Here is an 18,038-nt window from a genome sequence, read left to right as displayed (position 1 = left end):
ACTAGCCTAGAAACCAATTTGGCTATAGCGGACGAGATTTAGAAGCTAACCCTCATTGGGACATGAGGAAAGATTGTGATAAAGGACATCAAAGGAATTAGAAGGGGCACAAGGATTCTATTTCTCCTTCTGAAGGGGGGAAACACTTTAGCCATATCAAGTGTATAAAATGCCATGAAAGTGGCTATTGTGCTTATTAGTGTCATGCAAAATTGAAGGTCAGGTAGCAGCAGCAATAAAAGCAATTTGCAAGGAGTATATAAGCAGTAGAACTGTAGAAGTAGTTGAACATCAACCCATGCTTGAGAAAACCTTCTCCAAAGTGTTGTGCCTTTCCACTAACATCTATATGAAGGCTTTTGGTATACCTTAGGAGTAGGAGGCAAGTATATAGATGGAGGATGGTCATGCCACATGTCTAGTTGTAGGGATAGCATTTGCTTTTGTTTGCATGACTCAAAGTGACATTCTTGAACTTAACGATGTCTTATATGTTCTTGGTTTAACTAAGAACTTTGTTTTAGTATTGATTGATAGATCATAGATAATTTTCCTTAGAATCACTATTTCAACAAATTGGGGTCAGGTCTATATCTTACCAAGTAAATATTTCTTTAAATAATATGATCCTGGATTTGCATGAGTGAAGAGATGCAAGACTAAAGGAAGAGATGCAATTTGTATAGGTGATGGGACTCACAGTTTTGAAGGGATGTGACCTATAAAATCTATTTTCTGTTATGTGTTTGTGGTGTTAAGGGGAGCACCCTTCATATAGAATCTGAATATTATCTGTTAATTGGTTCTTGGTATCAGTTCTGATAATGAGCTACATAATGGATTTTTTTTTTTCTTATGAATAATGTGCATGAATATGACATTATGATTATGTGTCCTTATTTTGAAGAATACATGTAACAACGTGGAACACTTGTACGTTTGGTTTCTCATTATGCTAAGGAACTCTAGTCATGGGAAGAGGATAAGGGTGGTAATGGAAGAGGGCAATGGCTATGGAATGATTACGAAGTGCACCCTCTCGTATGGATGGCAAGTGCCACACAAGGCCAAGAGGGATGGCATCTGCTGTTGAGGCTAGGATAGAGGATTTATCAACTATGGAGATTTCATGGGGAGGTGTTAGACCCCTTTGAGGATTGGACTTTTGGAGAAAAGGTGTCTCTTATGGATGGCAAGACCACAAGAGGCCAAGAGGGATGGCATCTGCTCTTGGATTGTTGGAATTTTACATTAATTAGTGGTTGAATTTTTAGTTTCATTAACAAAAGAAAAGATAGTTTATTGTTAATAGATGGATTAATAAATTGAATACATTGAAGGCCTTATAGAGCTAATGTGATGCATTCTCGTAAATATGGCCTGAATGTTAATATCAATACTTTGTTTTGCAAGTGATATTTTGTTTAGATTAACAAAAGAAAAGAAAGTTAATTGTTAATAGATGGATTAATAAATTGAATAAATGGAGAATAAATTGAAGGCCTTATAGAGCTAATTTGATGCATTCTCATAAATATGGTCTGAATGTTACTATCAATATTTTGTTTTGCAAGTGATTAATTGTTTGCTCCTTCATTTTGTATTAGAGCATCCAAAATGCTTGGGCGTGAATAGATTTGCAAAAGCAAATAAGGTGTTGATCCTGGCAGATACCTTTTGTTTTAGATTCTCGTAATCCTTTGATATGATTTTGTTGTTTGAACTGAGTCTTTCCCTCATTAGCACAGGTTTTTCCATTTACTTGGACCCTGAAGGCTTATTCATTGCATGGGTCATCCCATTTGGCTAGGGCAAAATAAGAACAAGTATAATTATACTTAAACTATTTTGTTTTATTATTTCAATACTTAGCAATTTCAAAATAAGTCAAATACATTTGAGACTAAAAGTTACTAACCACATACAATTTAGATAAATTCGTTTTGGTTTTGATAAATGGATATCAACATTTTTATGGTTTAGGCTAATGGGTATTGGATACTTTTCTTTTCATATCAACGGGGATGAGTATAGGTGACTTTTGTATCCAAGTTAGATCAATGGGTATGAGACGCATATTGAGAATTTGTGCAGGGTTTGGTGGACCCAAAGAATGGCAAGACAAAACATGACAATCACAATATTTTCACATGACGATCATTTGTTTGAGTGGAATATATATTGGAGGTAGTGCGCAAGGGTAATACATGTGTTGGGGTTTGTTGGACTGACAATATTGCTTTGTGTTTGTTAGAAAAACCTATAGCCAAGCTTGAAGATTATAGAATAGCATTGGCATTCATAAACCCAAATAACCGCATTGGATTAGCTTGTGGAGGACTTAGAGCAGATGCTCATGTTTTGACAATTGAGGATCTTGTTTGTTATATTGCAAGGCTCCAATAGTACACACAAAGTGGAGTGAGGCCCTTTTGTTTGTCAATACTTTTTATAGGTTTTGATCCATATGCAAGTTCTTCTCTTTATCAAATAGATCCATTGGCTACATTTTTTGCATAAAATACAAATGCAATAGGAAGGAATTCAGATTCTATTTGAGTTTTCGGAAAACAAGGATGAAACTATAACACTTGCAGCCAAAACTTTTCTTGAACTTGTGGAGAGTAAAGGTTACAATGTAGAGATTGTTGTGATAACAAAAGACGAGGGTTTGCAACAACTTGAGGAATCAAAAGTTGATGTGATTGTAGCAGAAATAGTCATTAATGGTATATTTGATGATTAAAAGGGGTCTTGGGCTAGCTTCTCGCTCAAGGATGACTCATTGCATGAGAAACACCCTATTTGTGCCCCTAAAGAAAATAGGGGGCTTGGAATATTTGTGTCTCTTCAAGGAGCAAGGGGTGAGGGGTACGATTGTTGTGGGTGCCCTTTGTTGTATTCACATTGAGTTGAAGATGTTTTGAGCACTTGAGGAGACATTATGCACACTTGAAAGGAGATGCGGACTTCCAGAGGAAAGTTTGTCCCATGTGCAAATGCTTGATTGGTTATTTGACTAGTAGAAGAGGGATTGTTTCCGCACTACTTGAGGAGGTGTTAGATGGCTTTGAGGGTTGGAGTTTTGGAGGAAAGGTGTCCCATGTGCAACACTAGAGGAGGCATTAGACATACTTGAAGATGTGAAATTTTGGAGGAAATATACCTCGTTGTGCATGGGGGTGGTTACACTTTTATGTTCTCTATCGTGTAGATGCTTTCAAGACCTACATTTTAGGAGATCTCTTGATGCAATCAGTTGAGCATTCCCTCAGTGAGCAAGGAGGATTGGTGAAGACACTTCATCAAAGTTTTTAGAAGGTTTGGATTCAAGACCCTTACAATGTTCCACTCTTGTTCAAATTAATGTAATAAGAGGGAGAATGTGTAGTGCCTCTCCCATTTGACTTCTATGAGTCATCCGGATGGATGCAACCTTGTTGATCTCTCCTTGAGATGGGATCATGATTCTGACCATGAGTGGTCTACACCATAGAGGTGATTTGATGTATGTTTCTGTATCAGTTGCCTTGATTATGCTTTGACTGATTAATGAGATTAGGATATGATTTATGTTTCTCTGAGGTTTGTGCCATTGTTTACTAGGATCAATGTGGTATCATGAGGTTGTTCCATGATTACTTTGAGATGTGTGCAAAGATTGCACTATGTACTATTACCATGCTACACTGGACTAGGTTTCTGTAGTAGTGGTTAGTCATGTTTATGACTATGTTCGCTTATGTGTTTTAAGTGCCTTTTTGTTGTTCTTTAATCAACCTTTATTAAATGCTTAAATGATTAGAAATGGATTGTCCATTTGGATTATTTGGTTATATGCTACAAACATTTACTTTGTTATGTTTTGACTTGAGAGATATTTGTTACTTATGTTTAACATGTGAGATGACCTGAGGGTCAGATGTTAATACCTTGATTTCAATATCATAGATGTTAGACAACTATGCTGTTCAATCGATCATATTGCATGACGATGCCATTTTGAGATGACAGTGTGTTTTATGATGATATCTGGTTATCCGGTATTTGGGCATATCACTGATTATGTTATGTGATGGATTTAATGCTATGGTTATTTACTTCATTCTTGCGTTGTCATGCTTTATGTGAACGTGAGTGATGTAAATAGATTATTTCAATATAATTAAATAAATGGTTAAATTAGGTGATTTAATGCATTTATTGTTTCGGCTATGTTATTATATGCAATTGCACTTGATCGTGTTGTTTAGTGTGCAGGATTTATATTCCTGGCAATGGCACATGGAGTTAATGATTCAACTATTCATATTTTACCCATGTCATCCCTGTATGGTCGACGTATCCTTAATTAAATGTTTAAATTAAACCTTTCGATGATTATTAAATCCGAACTCATTTGCATTATGTGATTAGATCAGTAAGTGTGTTTGTGCATTTAGAGGTTCGCTTTGTTGTGAAAGTTGTTTAGGAGATTTATGTGTTTTTTGGGTTTTTGGGCTTTTTATTTGGTTTATTTTATTTTCTGGCAGCTTTGCCATAGATGAATTCCTATTTCTAGGAATAGCCTAATTTCGTTTGGCTCAATTCGGGGTTTAACTAGGTTGGCTAGTTATTTGCCCTAATCGATTATTCACTCGAAAAGTGAATACATATCCAAAAAAGAATTTAATTCCTCACTTCTCACTTTTAAATTAGAAAGTTTGACAGTAAAACCCAAAATCCTCTTCATGAGAATTTATTGTTTTGTTTGTTGTGGGAGCTATGGGCGTGGGATTGTCGCGAGGTTGAGCTCGTTGGATCCAGCTCGGGGAAATCTTGGATTGCCGTGATTTTCAGCTACTTCTGCGAGCTATTTATTTTATGGTTTAGATTCTCGTTTTGCCCTTTTGGCTAGGAGGTAGGGCTTTCTTATTTTATTGTTTTTGCTCTGTTTCTGCTTCTGTTTTTGGTAGCCGTTTGGCTGGATTTGCTAGTTCTACTTGGTTGGGCGGGTACAAACATTTCCTTGTTTTTTCAAGATGAGGGTTTGGGGTTTTGCACCGTTATGCTGGCCGTTTTTGCATACAGTGTTCGAACTTGATTATTTTTGGATTTTTGGGATTTTTGTACCCAAAGGCCAAATGGGTTTTAATTTCGAAGTTTTTCCAAATTTTGAAGTTTTTACCTCGTTTTGTGTCGCCTTATTTTCTCGGGTTTTCTTGGCACAATGTGGGTCGTCGACTTGAATGATTCATTTGGATATCAGTTTGACCACTATTGCACTTTTATATTGCATTGGGATGAGTGTCGCATCCGTACTCCCGAAGTTGTGTTCGGTTGAGTGATTTTTGTATGTGTTTTTATGGTTTCTTTTGGACCTTGCTTTTGTTTCATGGACAATAGGATTCATGTAGTATCCATGCTCTTGGATTGAGGCCGGTTGAGTGAGTTCATGATGTTTGGTCTTGTTGCATCATTGGGATTCGTGTAGAATCCATACTCTCGGATTGAGGCCGGTTGAGTGATTTTATGATGTATGGTTTTATTGGCTTTGGGATTCGTGTAGAATCCGTCCTTCCCGTGTTGCTTTCAATTGGGTGTTATCTTTTGCATTGTGTTCTCATCCAGTCCTTCTGTTATGATCTTCGTGATGGTGGTGCGCCACACACGAGTACGTGCGCGTACATTTGTCGGGTGACTTGCGAGTCCCGATCTTCCGTGGTACGTTCGGAAGTTATGATCATTGGGGTTGGGTTGGGATTATGCATGCCCACGGGCACTTGTCATAGGATGAGCATGGGTAGGGTAGGGTAGCATATAGAGGGGGCTCCTATCTTGCAGCTCGACAATCATGGCACCATGGGTTGGCAGAGGGAGTTTTAATTAAGTGATAACTAAAGAAAATGTGAGTGGTAATAAAACTTAAGATAATAAAATTTCGTGTGATGGTTCCAAGGGAGTACCTTGTGAGAGTTTCCACACGTGATCCGAGCTTGGGCTTGTCGATGTCAAGCGACTCTCCATGATGTCAGCCCCTACTTAGTGGCCTATTGAGTGTTTGACCAGGACCTGTACTCTTTGCATTGTCTTAGGTTCTTGGTTACACCCATCATACTGTCTGGTGTGAGTGTTAGCCATGGATGTTGTTTTGTGTGTTTGTGGTTGGATCATTATCTCCATCAGCACGGCAGGTGTGGACCTATGGGTGCCATGTGATTGGGAGGCGTAGCTACCTACACCACTGCTAGGGACCGATGTACAGAGACGATCTTTTATCCTAGTGCAACCATTGTTGGATGTTTTCACTTGGTACTACAGGTTCCAGAGTATGTTTCCTTGTGATTTATGCTTTCATTGGAATGCTTGGATATCATGTTTAGACGATGTTAGTTTATTTGACGCATTCCCATATTACGATGTTTAGCATGTGACTAGATGATATGAATTTTTGTATTGGATTATCTATTGCTTATTGGTTTAGCATGTTAGATTTCCTTATTATGACGATTAGCATGTGATAGGTGATGATATCTACTTTGTACGATTATCTTATGCTTTCTACTAGCATGTTAGATTTCCTTATGCTTATATTGTAGCATGTTTTAGTAGTGACGTCCCTATTACAATAGTACCGATGATCGGATCGGTGGCTTGGGATGTTACGCGCGGGGGATGGCTAGGATCCATGATGGTCTTATGATGCTATTGATGGTTGGTAGGAATTGCGTACTTAGTCTGGTTGTTTAGTTATTGTGATGTTATTCTGTACATTGCGATGTTACTTTTGTTCACTGCGATGTTGCATTCAATATGTTCTTACTGCTATGGTTTAGATGGATAGATGTTCCTCTTTCCTTGTTGTTTATGCACTCGAGTGTTCATTCCTCGATTTATGTGGATCCGATACTCCCTGGTGTGGAGGTTTTCAATGTTTTTATGCTTTTTCTTCTTGTTTTGTGGTCATGCTGATGTGTTTTCTCACGTGGATAGGCAGTTCCTCGAATGTACTTCGCGCAAGAATGCACTTATTCGCGTGAGAATGCATTTCCTCGTGCAAGGATGCAAATCCTCGCGCGGTGTGCGACGAATCCTCGCGCGAAGCCATGCACTTTCTTGCGCGCAGTGATGCAAGATCTCGTGCAAAACTCGAAACCAGTGCACTTTCTCGCGCGAGAAACAGGGGGCAGTTAGGCTTGGCCGAGGAAGGTTTGAAAGTTGGTTTTGGACACCTTATTGGATTTCACACCTTTCCAGTTCAAAACAGTTTCTTAGGGGTTTAAAATATATGGTTTAAGTATAACTTATCTTATTGGTACTGGAATCAACAAAACACTTAACTACTATTTACAGTTACACTAAGCTAAATCTGGGCAGGACATTCATCTTATTTTGTTAGAATAGATTTTACTATTACAATACAATCTTAAAGCAATTTTGTAATTCACTTACAAAGTATCTGGTGGAGCAATAATTTCAGTAAACAAAAGATTAGATGTAAGAATAATCTTCAACGTACCGGCACCTTATGTAACCAAGAAATTCATAAAAACTCAGTCTTTTCATGGCTCCCTATGAGATTTTGAGAATAAGAATGAAACATGTGTAGCTCAAAGACTGCAACACGTATTTCACTTTGCATGCACAAACAAAAAGAATGAAGCAGCACAAAGTATGTAAGGTATTCCTTTGCTTGAACATCCTGTGTCAACTTCAGACTTGATAAGCAGCCCAAAGTCTCTCAGATCAAATCTGAAACCAAATTATAACTTTGAGCACAACATGTGGTTCAAAGTCTACAAGATTGAGTTCACATCCTCTTGAACAAAAGCATAAAACTCACAATCAACTCAAGAAAATGTTATCGTAGCATGGTTTGGATTGACACGAAGTCTCAATGCAAACTGCCTCTTTTATTGAAAGCAATATTCTACATCCAAGCTCAAAGTCTTTGAGTGCATATACAAACTAGCAGAGTTTTCTTGCATTGCCAAAGATGATCATTAAAATGAGCACCCTCCTTTATTTATAGGTCACGTGTTGAGATCAGAAAGTGAGAGAAACTCAACTAATTGAGACTCATTCAACAACTAACTACCTACAATTGACTTATTCAATATTGCAAGTCCTGTCGTCTTGCAATGTGATTACAACTTTGCTGGTGATACTATCACATGCAATTACATCTTGTTTTACATTACATGTAATCTTTTGAAATAAAATTATTAAATGCATGATGAAAATACACTAAGTGTTTGACAAGACAACTCCAATTACATCATCCTCTATCAAAGAGATCTTCCTCTCACTAGATTGCCACGTGCCAAAAATCTTTAAACTGTACACTGATGGTAACATCTGCAGAAAATAACACTTTGACCTTTGCATTTGGTGGCATCAACAATCACGCCCATTATTGGAAAAGAGCTCATGATCCTTCTAATTGGTTCGCTGCCACTAGTCTTGAAAGCATTCTATGCTCTCAATCGTTTGAACACTTTTCCACCTCCTCATGTGGCAACATCATGTTGTTGTTGTTGCCTCGTGCCATTCTTCGGTCTTGGAATCTGTTTGCAAAATAAGATCGATACCTTGATCTTGTTGGATGGGTAGACCTTACATGCAAATAGGAGAGGCCATGGAATTTCTTGGTATTTCTTGAGCTTGACAGGTGGAAGAAACATAAGCATTTGGTGTTAAAATAATGTTCAAATGCATAGATATATAAGTATTTCTACTTGTAATTGGGAAGATTGCTTGCGACCAGGTTTTCAAAGCTCGGTTGCAAGTAGGAAAGAGTCTTCATTTATGCTTGGGGAACACTTGGAGTCGGATTTTAAAAGTCTGATTACAAGTAAGGAAACAAGACAGGCAAAATGAACTCACATTTAGGGTATTGAATTTCGATTTCATGTGGGATGGGGTAACTAAATCAATGCTTGGAATCAATTGATTTGAAGTAAATAAAGAAAGTAAATGATTGATTAGTTTACTATACATTACCTTTATGGATAGGGTATAGTAGGGATCCAGTTGCCCTACTATCCCTTACCTTCTCTATGTTCAGCCTGTCTTGGTCTGCTGGTTGCAGTAGAGCCAAAATAAACTATAGGTCATGGCCGAGGAGAGGAGAAGTGAGCCACTGACTTAGGTAAAAGATACTAACTTGGCAGGGCATCCAACCCCCCTACCATGCACAGGGCAAGAGCTTTGCAGACCAATTGAGTGGGCCAAATGACCCATGCATGAACAAATCAGATGCCTGGCGTGGGCTATCTTGGGCTTGAACCGCAATAATAGATAGTAGGGGGCAGCCCATAGAATTTTAGGGCATCGCACCTAACCAATAGAATATAATATATGTTTTACAACTAAATATGCTATGCTTGACAATTAAATCCCTATTCGCCTTTGCACATTCTAGAAATTTCTTGAATCCCTATTCGTGAGCAAGAAACATCTGTTCAACTTCAAGAATAGACAATTCTTCTTGGGGGGGTGGGGGGCCAGGGGGGGGGGAATCATAGTTCCCCTGCATGCAGGGTGGAAGACCCGCCCTAAAAATAGTGTTTGTTGAGAAAGCCCTACTATTCTAAAAGGGGATTGGAAACTCGCCCTACAATTCTATGGGGCAGGTTGGTGTAGCAGGGTTGTTGGTGGAGATGGACTGGTTGCCTTATTCTAGTTGTCGATGATGCGATGGTGTCCATTGAGAAAGCCCTATTCCCATTATTCTATTATTCTATTCCGAACAATCGATCTTTGCTGGAGTAAAGAAAGATAAACTTTATTGGTTCTAATAGAAAGAAGTCAGAAGGTCAAATGGATTCCGCCAACAATGCTTCGGCTATCCAGGAGGTTTCTCAACTTAGTCTATCTAGCCAAACAACAATGAGTCGTGAAGAAAGCCCTACCATTTGAAAGGGAATTTCGAGACCCTTCCCTGTAACGCATGGTCACCATTGGAGCCCTCACTAATCAATGGGCAATCAAACCCTTGCCCAGTCCTTCTCTTCTTTTTTCTTATCAATGGGGGATGGAGCCTAGCTAATAGCTAATAAACGATGGGACAGCTCGGGGGTGAAGCAACTATTCAACCATCCAAACATCTAGAACAATCTCAAAGGGGTCTCCTCGTGATCGTGAACAGTTAATAACCCAACCCCATAAAATAGTAGGGGACCTGCATCTGCAAGCATGCACCACCCTGCAGGGAAGGACTTAGCTGGGAAGCCCGCTCTGAAGTTGCCTCCCAACTAGTCTTCTCAGGGCCTCCCTCGGATTAATTTAACTCCTCCCATCTAGTGGGGTCCTAAACTAAGTGGGGTCCTTCTATCCAGTTAGAACATCCATGCTGGACTCTCTGCACCGGTGAGCCTATCAAATAGTAGGGCATGTTAATCCAGGCCTAATCAACAACTATAATGGGTGGGTGGGTAGGTAGTGGGCCACAGAATTTATAGGGCAGGTGGATTGATCGACTCACCCACTAGCAAGAATATATGGGTGGTGGGATCTTGCCCGTTGAATGCCCATAGAATTTTAGGGAACCAATGTGTGTTAACTTCTCTCTCTACAATCGAGCACATAGACTATTCTAGTTAGGCCTCCCAACCCCCATACCTCCCGGCAAATTATGCCCGTAGGAGGTTGGGGCAGCAGGGTGGGAGGAGATAGGGGGGAATTATTATATTGAACAGATTGTCTACTCTCCATCCGAGGCCCTCCATAAAATTGTAGGGCCTATCGAGAGATCTCGCTGGTGCCTACCGGGGGTGGGGGATGGCCTCTGGTAACAATTGGGGCAATAAAGTCCTCATTTAACTATCTCGTATTTAATCTGGCACAAGGAGATCTCACTATTTAAACTAATAAAGATGCAGAGGCCGGAAGCTAGCTCCTTCCATTATCAGGTAGTTGAATTATCCTGCTTCCATTCTCCATCCATAGAATGGTAGCGCCTTCTGCATGCATCGTTAGGGTGTCCACCCATACTCCTTCCTCCAAGATGGGGTGAGGGTGGGGGTGGGAGTGGGGCCGCTGGCGCTAGTGTAGATAAAATCTCCACTGATACCTCTGTTATTCTACGATGCACTATTGACCTCATGCATGATACTGCTTGAACCATTTGTTTATCAAAGTTCGTAGTGGTATCATTCAAAGGTAAATATGCATATAACTATTCTACGATGCAACATTTCAAGTATGTGTTTGGTTGTGGTTGTGTTTAAGATGCTAATCGAGCAGAAACGACTCAATGCTCATAATGCTTTAGAGGTCAAGAATGTGTGGATTCTTATCTAAGAGCAATGATATATCATCTATAGAGTAATCTAGTTATGTGTGTTACTGTATGTTGCATTTGTTACTGATGATCAAACTAGTTTAATAGGCCTCTGATGCCAAAGCTATGCCTAAGTGGTTGGTTCTGCTCTGTTCCGAGAATATATCATATATGGAACTAGTACGAGTGTTTGGTATGGTACATGTAATGAACTAGCTCTAGTAATTGATTGTGTGAATGGTAATAAGTTACTCTAAGGGGCTGTTGTTCCCTGATTCAAGGTAGTATGGGCTCCAAGTATATTTGTTGGTTAGTGGATATTCTGTAATCTCCACGATGACCTTTGCTCAGATCCATATCCGAAACCACCAGCCGTCCTAGCTTCCTTCCTTCCAAGGGTAAAGGGGAAAGCACTTAGTTGACATCGTTGACTCAGTAGGTATGCGCAAAGACAGGTTTAGTTGTAGCACTTGTGGGCTCACCTACACCATCAGCACGAGGACAGGCAATAGACCAAATAGTCAAGGTGGAACCAAAGAGAGCAGCAAATCCTATTGCAGTTGAATCTACATAGATAGAGGTGGTGGAGGCAACAGTTTACCCCTCAGGTTACTTCGAAGTGAAAGCAACATTCTCTTGCATCCGTAACAAAGCCAAGAGCTAGAGCAGCAGAGGCCCCCTTTGGCACTATTATTATTCAGGAAAAGTAGTAGAAGAATAAGAACCAACTGATCCATTTACAGATCATTCTCTTGCATCCACAACATCCCCTCGCCTGGTTCTAAATTCTTTGCCGCATCACTATACACATAGGTTGTGGGAGCTACCTCTCTACTATGGCAAAGGGGAAGGGTGTTGAAGGGCAGTTTGGGTAGAGATAGTAGCAACATATCCAGATGTTCCAGATATTCGAGTCCGATCCTACAATTTACCTCGTTGGCTCAACACCTGCCTTACAATTTTATGGGAAAGCGCCTATAATTTTATGGTTCAATAGCTACGGTATAGTAGGGCATGTAGACGATTGATCTTTCTTTCCAACAATGCAGGTGCCCTAGGTCCACAAGAAGCGAAATTCCTTATCCATCATTTGATGTGGTAGAGGGCGATAGGTGATAGCCAAATCTACACCAGACAATTGGATCCATCTAGATTCCAGATTGACCAAACTGCTTCCTCTCCAACCGGTCTAATCATGCAAGGGAGGTGAGGAAGATGGGAATGGAGTATTAGGCTGCCTTCCTTTTCTTGGATCTCTCTCTTCATGCCAGCGAAGCAATCAGATTCGACGCTTATCCCTCGTTATCATGGGAACTACTTTGTAGTATTGATCAACTGGGGACCTCTGCATGCAGCTTTCCCTTGTCTGTTCTATCGACTGAAATGATAGAGCAAGCCTCTGATGACTACTGCAATTCGACTATAGCCAGCTTTGGCTTGACGAATATGCCCTTTAGAATAGTAGGGACTAGAGGAAATCATATGGAATTTATGACTGGGCGAGTCGGTCTATTACGACATTTCGATTTGTGCAGGGATAGAGCTTGGTGTTTCCATTTCCCATCTCAGTCGTGGATTGGAGGGCATCGGAGCACATTCGTTTGTGGCCATACCCTTTTTAGATATTGGGAGCTTCTGGGTGCATCTCTTCATGAAAGATGGATGCAGAGTTTCGATCGGCATGATCCGGGGCAATGGCTATGAGAGCAGGGGTGAACCTATCCCACGCGCCCAACGACCTATGATTCTAGCTTGTAGAGGCCGCCCTACCTGACAATATAATCCCCCGGTAGCCAGAACCCTCGAAAATACCCCCCCCCCCAATTGTAGTTCTATCTCCTCCCACCTTGCATGCCTGGTGGGTTTATTTAATTCTATTGTTTCTCGGGAACAACTAAATCCTCCCACCACTATATATTTAAGGCCCCCCTGCATTGGCCTATAGAAACAATGGGCAAATAATTCTTTAGGCCCCGTAAAATTATGTACGGTACCCTTGGCTATATAGAGATAATAAAGCCCTACTACGTCCCCTTTCTATTCTCAAGGGCTTAGGATCAACGGATAATTGTTCAGCCTCTTCAAATTATGTTCAGCCCCTTTGCCCCTTTTTAGATAATTTAAGGGGATCAGCAGATAATTGAAACCTTTCTAGCAGCAGCCCTTACTATGGAACAAGGGATGCCCCTTTAGAATAGTAGGCAACGTCCCTCTATTGGGGATTCCCTATCCATTCTATGGGCGGATAATGCCTACTATTCTAAAGGCTGGCCCCTGCCATAATGGAGACTGTTTGGATAATGAAGCAAAATAGCAGATAATGCTTACTATTCTAAAGGTTGTCCCCTGCCTGGCTGGATAATTGCATAGGAGCAATGAATAATTGTGCAAAACTGCCCACGTGATCTATTCTATGGGGCCGCCCTTATAGAAAGACATATAGAATCTGGCTGGCCTCGAGGAATCATCACAATCCTTACATGTTGTAGGGCTAGCCGCCTCCCATTATTCCATCCATAATGGCTAATGTACCATTGCGTCCTTCCACCATTTCCGTAGGGTTTCCATATGATGTCCTACACTAGTTATTCAGGCAAGAACAAAGCGAGTTGCGCTGTTTTCAGGGGCCCTACGGTGAAGTATGAATAAGATGTTGGCTTGACTGCAGCTTGAAAGCGAAGGGAGAAAGCCCGAACTACAAAGTAGGGATAGGATAGGCAAAACCAATGAATGATAAAAAGGTAAGTGTCGGGCACGAACCTACCTACCAATACCTGCCCAATGCAATCAATAAGATTGGAAAGGGTAGGTGGCTAGGAAGGATAGAAAGAAAGGGAGGGGGCGAACAAGAAAGAAAGGGGGTGGCCAAGATAGAAAGGGTTGGGCCAATCATAAAAAAGGGAGTGGAACAACCCCCCTTTAAAACTCTATCTATTTTCTATCAGCTCGTGCCACTATAAAGGATAGGATGGACATCTACGCCCTAGTATGAAACATTAGTATTGGGGACGAGTTGCTTGATGCCATAGGCTGAGGTGTTATTTTCATGAATCAATTCCATAATCTATACGTCACATGGATGGGGCTGCTAATGAAGATGGCATCAGCTGTCATGCCCAAAATTTAAGGCAAAAACACACCAATTTTTTTAACTTTTTTTAAAAAGATATAATTGTGTAACATGTATCGTAACAATGGAATGAGTTGTTATCCAGTTAACGACAACAACAACGTTTACAAGTTTCTAAGTTATAATTACCTAATCTTTCAATTACCAAGATATTTCTTCCCAAATCTAAATAGGTGAATAGCAACTTAGGTGGGCCCCATGAGGTAAATAGTAATTCGTGTGGGCACTGCAAGGTGAATTGTAACTTATGTGTCCTACACAAGGTGAAAAGTAATTCATGTGGATCTTAGGTAAATAGTAAATCATGTGGGCCCTAGGTGAATAGTGATTCTTGTGGGCCCCACGAGGTGGGTCTTGCTTAATGTGAGCCCCGCACATGGTTGGGCCCATCTAGGAACTATTGGGTTACATAAAATAATAGTTGACAAGCCTACTCATCTTATCCTATCCATCCTACTCACTATCCTACTCATCCTACTACCCCACTTGTTACATCCCAATTTTTGACCCAATTTAAAATGTTCACATAGCCGTTGAGGTTTCACGTGAAGTTAGTTGACAGTTAAATTTTTTTATAATCATGTGAAATGGTAAGATGGTTAATCGTTATAATTTCATATGAAGATGACATGCTAGTTAACCGTTATGATGATATTTTAAAGCTATTTTGAATAGTTGGTTATGTAGAAGTTGAGAAAACCAACTTCACAGATCCTCAAGAACACCTGCATGCAAATATCCTGCAATGAAGAGAAACCAGAAAATGGAAAAAGCAAAGCTTGAAAATTCTCAACAAAGTGAGAGCAAAATGTATTCCAAGTTATGAAAACGAAAAATACAAAGGTTCAACCTTAAAGGTGAACAAAACCCTAAAGGGAAAGAAAACTAGGTTTGCGCAAGATAATTAATATAAAATATTAATTATATGTACCTAAGAGAGCTTAAGTAACTAGAGTAATAAATAACCTAATTAACTAAATCAAAATGATTTAATTAATAAGTGTAACAAAATAATTACTCTAACAGGTTATTTATCTTCTTGCGGGATACAAGTCTGAGAACCAAATCCGAGTTCACAACCCAGTGGGAAAAACCCCTCCAATAAGAGATAGAACAAACATGCTGAAAAAAAATGAAGGAAGGTAGGCCTCAAGAAGACTCCCCAAGGACAACTTCCAAAACCCCAAGCATAGACTGCAATTGAAGATAGCGAGGTGATGCAAATGACTTGGTGAAGATGTCGGCAACTTGTGCATCAGTGGAAATGTACTCCAAAGAGAGAACACCGTCCTGGATTAGATGACGAATGAAATGCATATGAAGCTCAATGTGTTTAGTGCGTTAATACTCCACCGGGTTGCGAGAAATATGAATAGCACTTTGATTATCGCACCACAGAATAGTGGGATGATTAGGAGGAAAACCAAACTTAGTCTTCAGTTGCCGAAGCCATAAAATCTCCTGACTAGCAAGCACCACTGCGCGATACTTAGCCTTTGTAGATGAAAGTGCGTGAGCATGCTGCTTCTTGCACGACCATGTAATAGGACTAGAGCCAAGACAAAAAACAAAGCCAGAAGTAGACTTCCGATCATCAACATCACTGGCCCAATCTGAGTCAGTGTAGCCAATAGTGTGAGGAGTCCCTGCTGTGTAATGAATGCCATACATCAATGTGCCCTGAATGTATCTCAAAATACGCTTGGCAGCTTGCAAACGACTCTTATGAGGATCATGTGAGAATCGAGAGACAAGACCCACTGCAAAGGAGAGATCAGGATGAGTGTGTGTCAGGTACAACAAGCTGCCAACCAACTGCCAATATAATGTAGGATCCACTGAAGGTGAAGGGCAGGAGGTAGACAAGGTGACACTCGATTGAAAAGGTGTTGGAGCAGGCTTGCAATCAAGCATGTCAAAGCGTCAGAGCATGTCAAGGGCATACTTTTGCTGATAAACAAAAATGCTAGTAGAGGACTGAACAATCTGGAGACCAAGAAAATAGTGTAGTAGACCCAGATTAGTCATCTCAAACTGGTCCATCAATGCTCTCTGGACAGCCGTAATCATAGAGGACAAGCTACCTATGAGAAGAAGATCATCAACATATAGCACAAGGATCAAAACCTTAGCCTCAAGACGCTGAATGTAGATAGTAGGATCGGAATGGTAGCGGGTGAAGCTTGTAGAAAGCATAAAAGAGTCCATCTTCTCAAACCAAGCCCGAGGGGCCTGTTTGAGACCATACAATGAGCGTCGAAGTCTGCAAACCAAGGAGGAATCCTGCACAAATCCTTGAGGCTGCTCCCTGTAAATCTCCTCAGTAAGATCACCGTGCAAGATTGCACTCTTTACATCCATCTGAAAAATGGGCCATCCTTGTGAAGCTACGAGGGATAAGACAAGGCGAATAGAGTTCATCTTGGCGACAGGGGCAAATGTCTCAGTGCAATCAATACCCTCAACCTCTGAAAAACCCTTCGCAACAAGACGAGCCTTGCGCTTATCAATGGAACCATTAGTAGCAAACTTAGTATGATACAACCATTTGCATCGCACTACCTTTCTTCCCTTAGGAAGAGAACAAAGATCCCAAGTATGATTCTTCATCAAAGAAGATTACTCCTCCTCCATTGCACTGTCCCACTCAGGATGTCCTGTCGTTGCAGCAAAAGTATGAGGATCATTACAAATAGCATGACTGAGAAGACTAGAACCCGTAATATGTGAACGGGTGCGATGGGTAGTGGTAGGGTCCCCAGCTAGAGATCCTACAACCTCAATTGTAGCTCAAGCCCATTTAGGCATTTGGGGAGGATCTTGTGGCGAAGGTAAATGGGGATCAACATGATCATCATCCTCATCATCCGGCAAAGAGAGTGGAAATGATGAGGGAGTAGTGGGAAGTGAAGTAGACTTTGGAGACAGGGTATCTACTACAGGAAGGTGCTCGTCAAATTGGACATCCTGTCGAAATAGGACCTCTTGGGTATCAGGATCAAACACCCTGTAGGCCTTAACATCCTCGCAGTAGCCAACAAAAAATGAGGCGTCAACTCTTCTGCTCCATGGCTCTCCTCTGAGCATCTGGTATAAATGCCCATGCTTCACTACCAAAAACTTGGAATGAAGATACATTAGGCTTGACACGAGACCAAGCCTTGTCAGGAGTCATATTTCGAATTGCCTTGTGAGGCATCCGATTTTGAATATAGTTGGCACAATTGACTGCCTCTGCCCAAAAACACGAATCCATGGACATGGGCTGAATCATACAATTAGCCATCTCTCGAAGGGTTCTGTTCTTTCGTTCAGCCACACCATTCTACTGAGAGGTGTAGGGCACTAAAAACTAATGTTGAAGACCATGTTCAGAGCAAAAATCCTTGAAAGCTTGGTTCACATACTCCCCCCCATTATCTGTGCGTATCTGCCGAATAGAAAGACCAGATTGCTTCTCAACAAATGTCTTAAAGACTCGAAATGAATCAAAGACATCAGAGTTGTACTTCAAAAAGTACACCCATGTACGTCTAGAGAAGTCATCAATGAAAGTAAGCACATATCTAGCACTTGAAAAACGAGTGGAAATGACATGAGGTTACTATGAATCAACTCCAATGGTGCCAAAGCATGAGTCGCTCG

General features: G+C 40.7%; 1 protein-coding gene and 1 pseudogene across 1 annotated transcript in view; both read left to right on the top strand.

The window, feature by feature from the left end:
* LOC149550495 (Homeodomain-like superfamily protein) overlaps window positions 1-18,038 on the top strand; it is an 87,388-nt gene that overhangs the window by 41,861 nt on the left and 27,489 nt on the right. The gene's annotated exons all lie outside the window — the stretch shown is intronic.
* Window positions 2,114-2,867, top strand: LOC149550496 (proteasome subunit alpha type-7 pseudogene; annotated as a pseudogene).

Source organism: Cupressus sempervirens, chromosome 7 (genome assembly GCF_028749045.1).
Source record: "Cupressus sempervirens isolate cs-2001-9-10 chromosome 7, ASM2874904v1, whole genome shotgun sequence".
Taxonomy (NCBI): Eukaryota; Viridiplantae; Streptophyta; class Pinopsida; order Cupressales; family Cupressaceae; genus Cupressus; species Cupressus sempervirens.
Note: the sequence above shows the minus strand (reverse complement) of the source record. Positions and strands in the feature narration are given on the sequence as shown.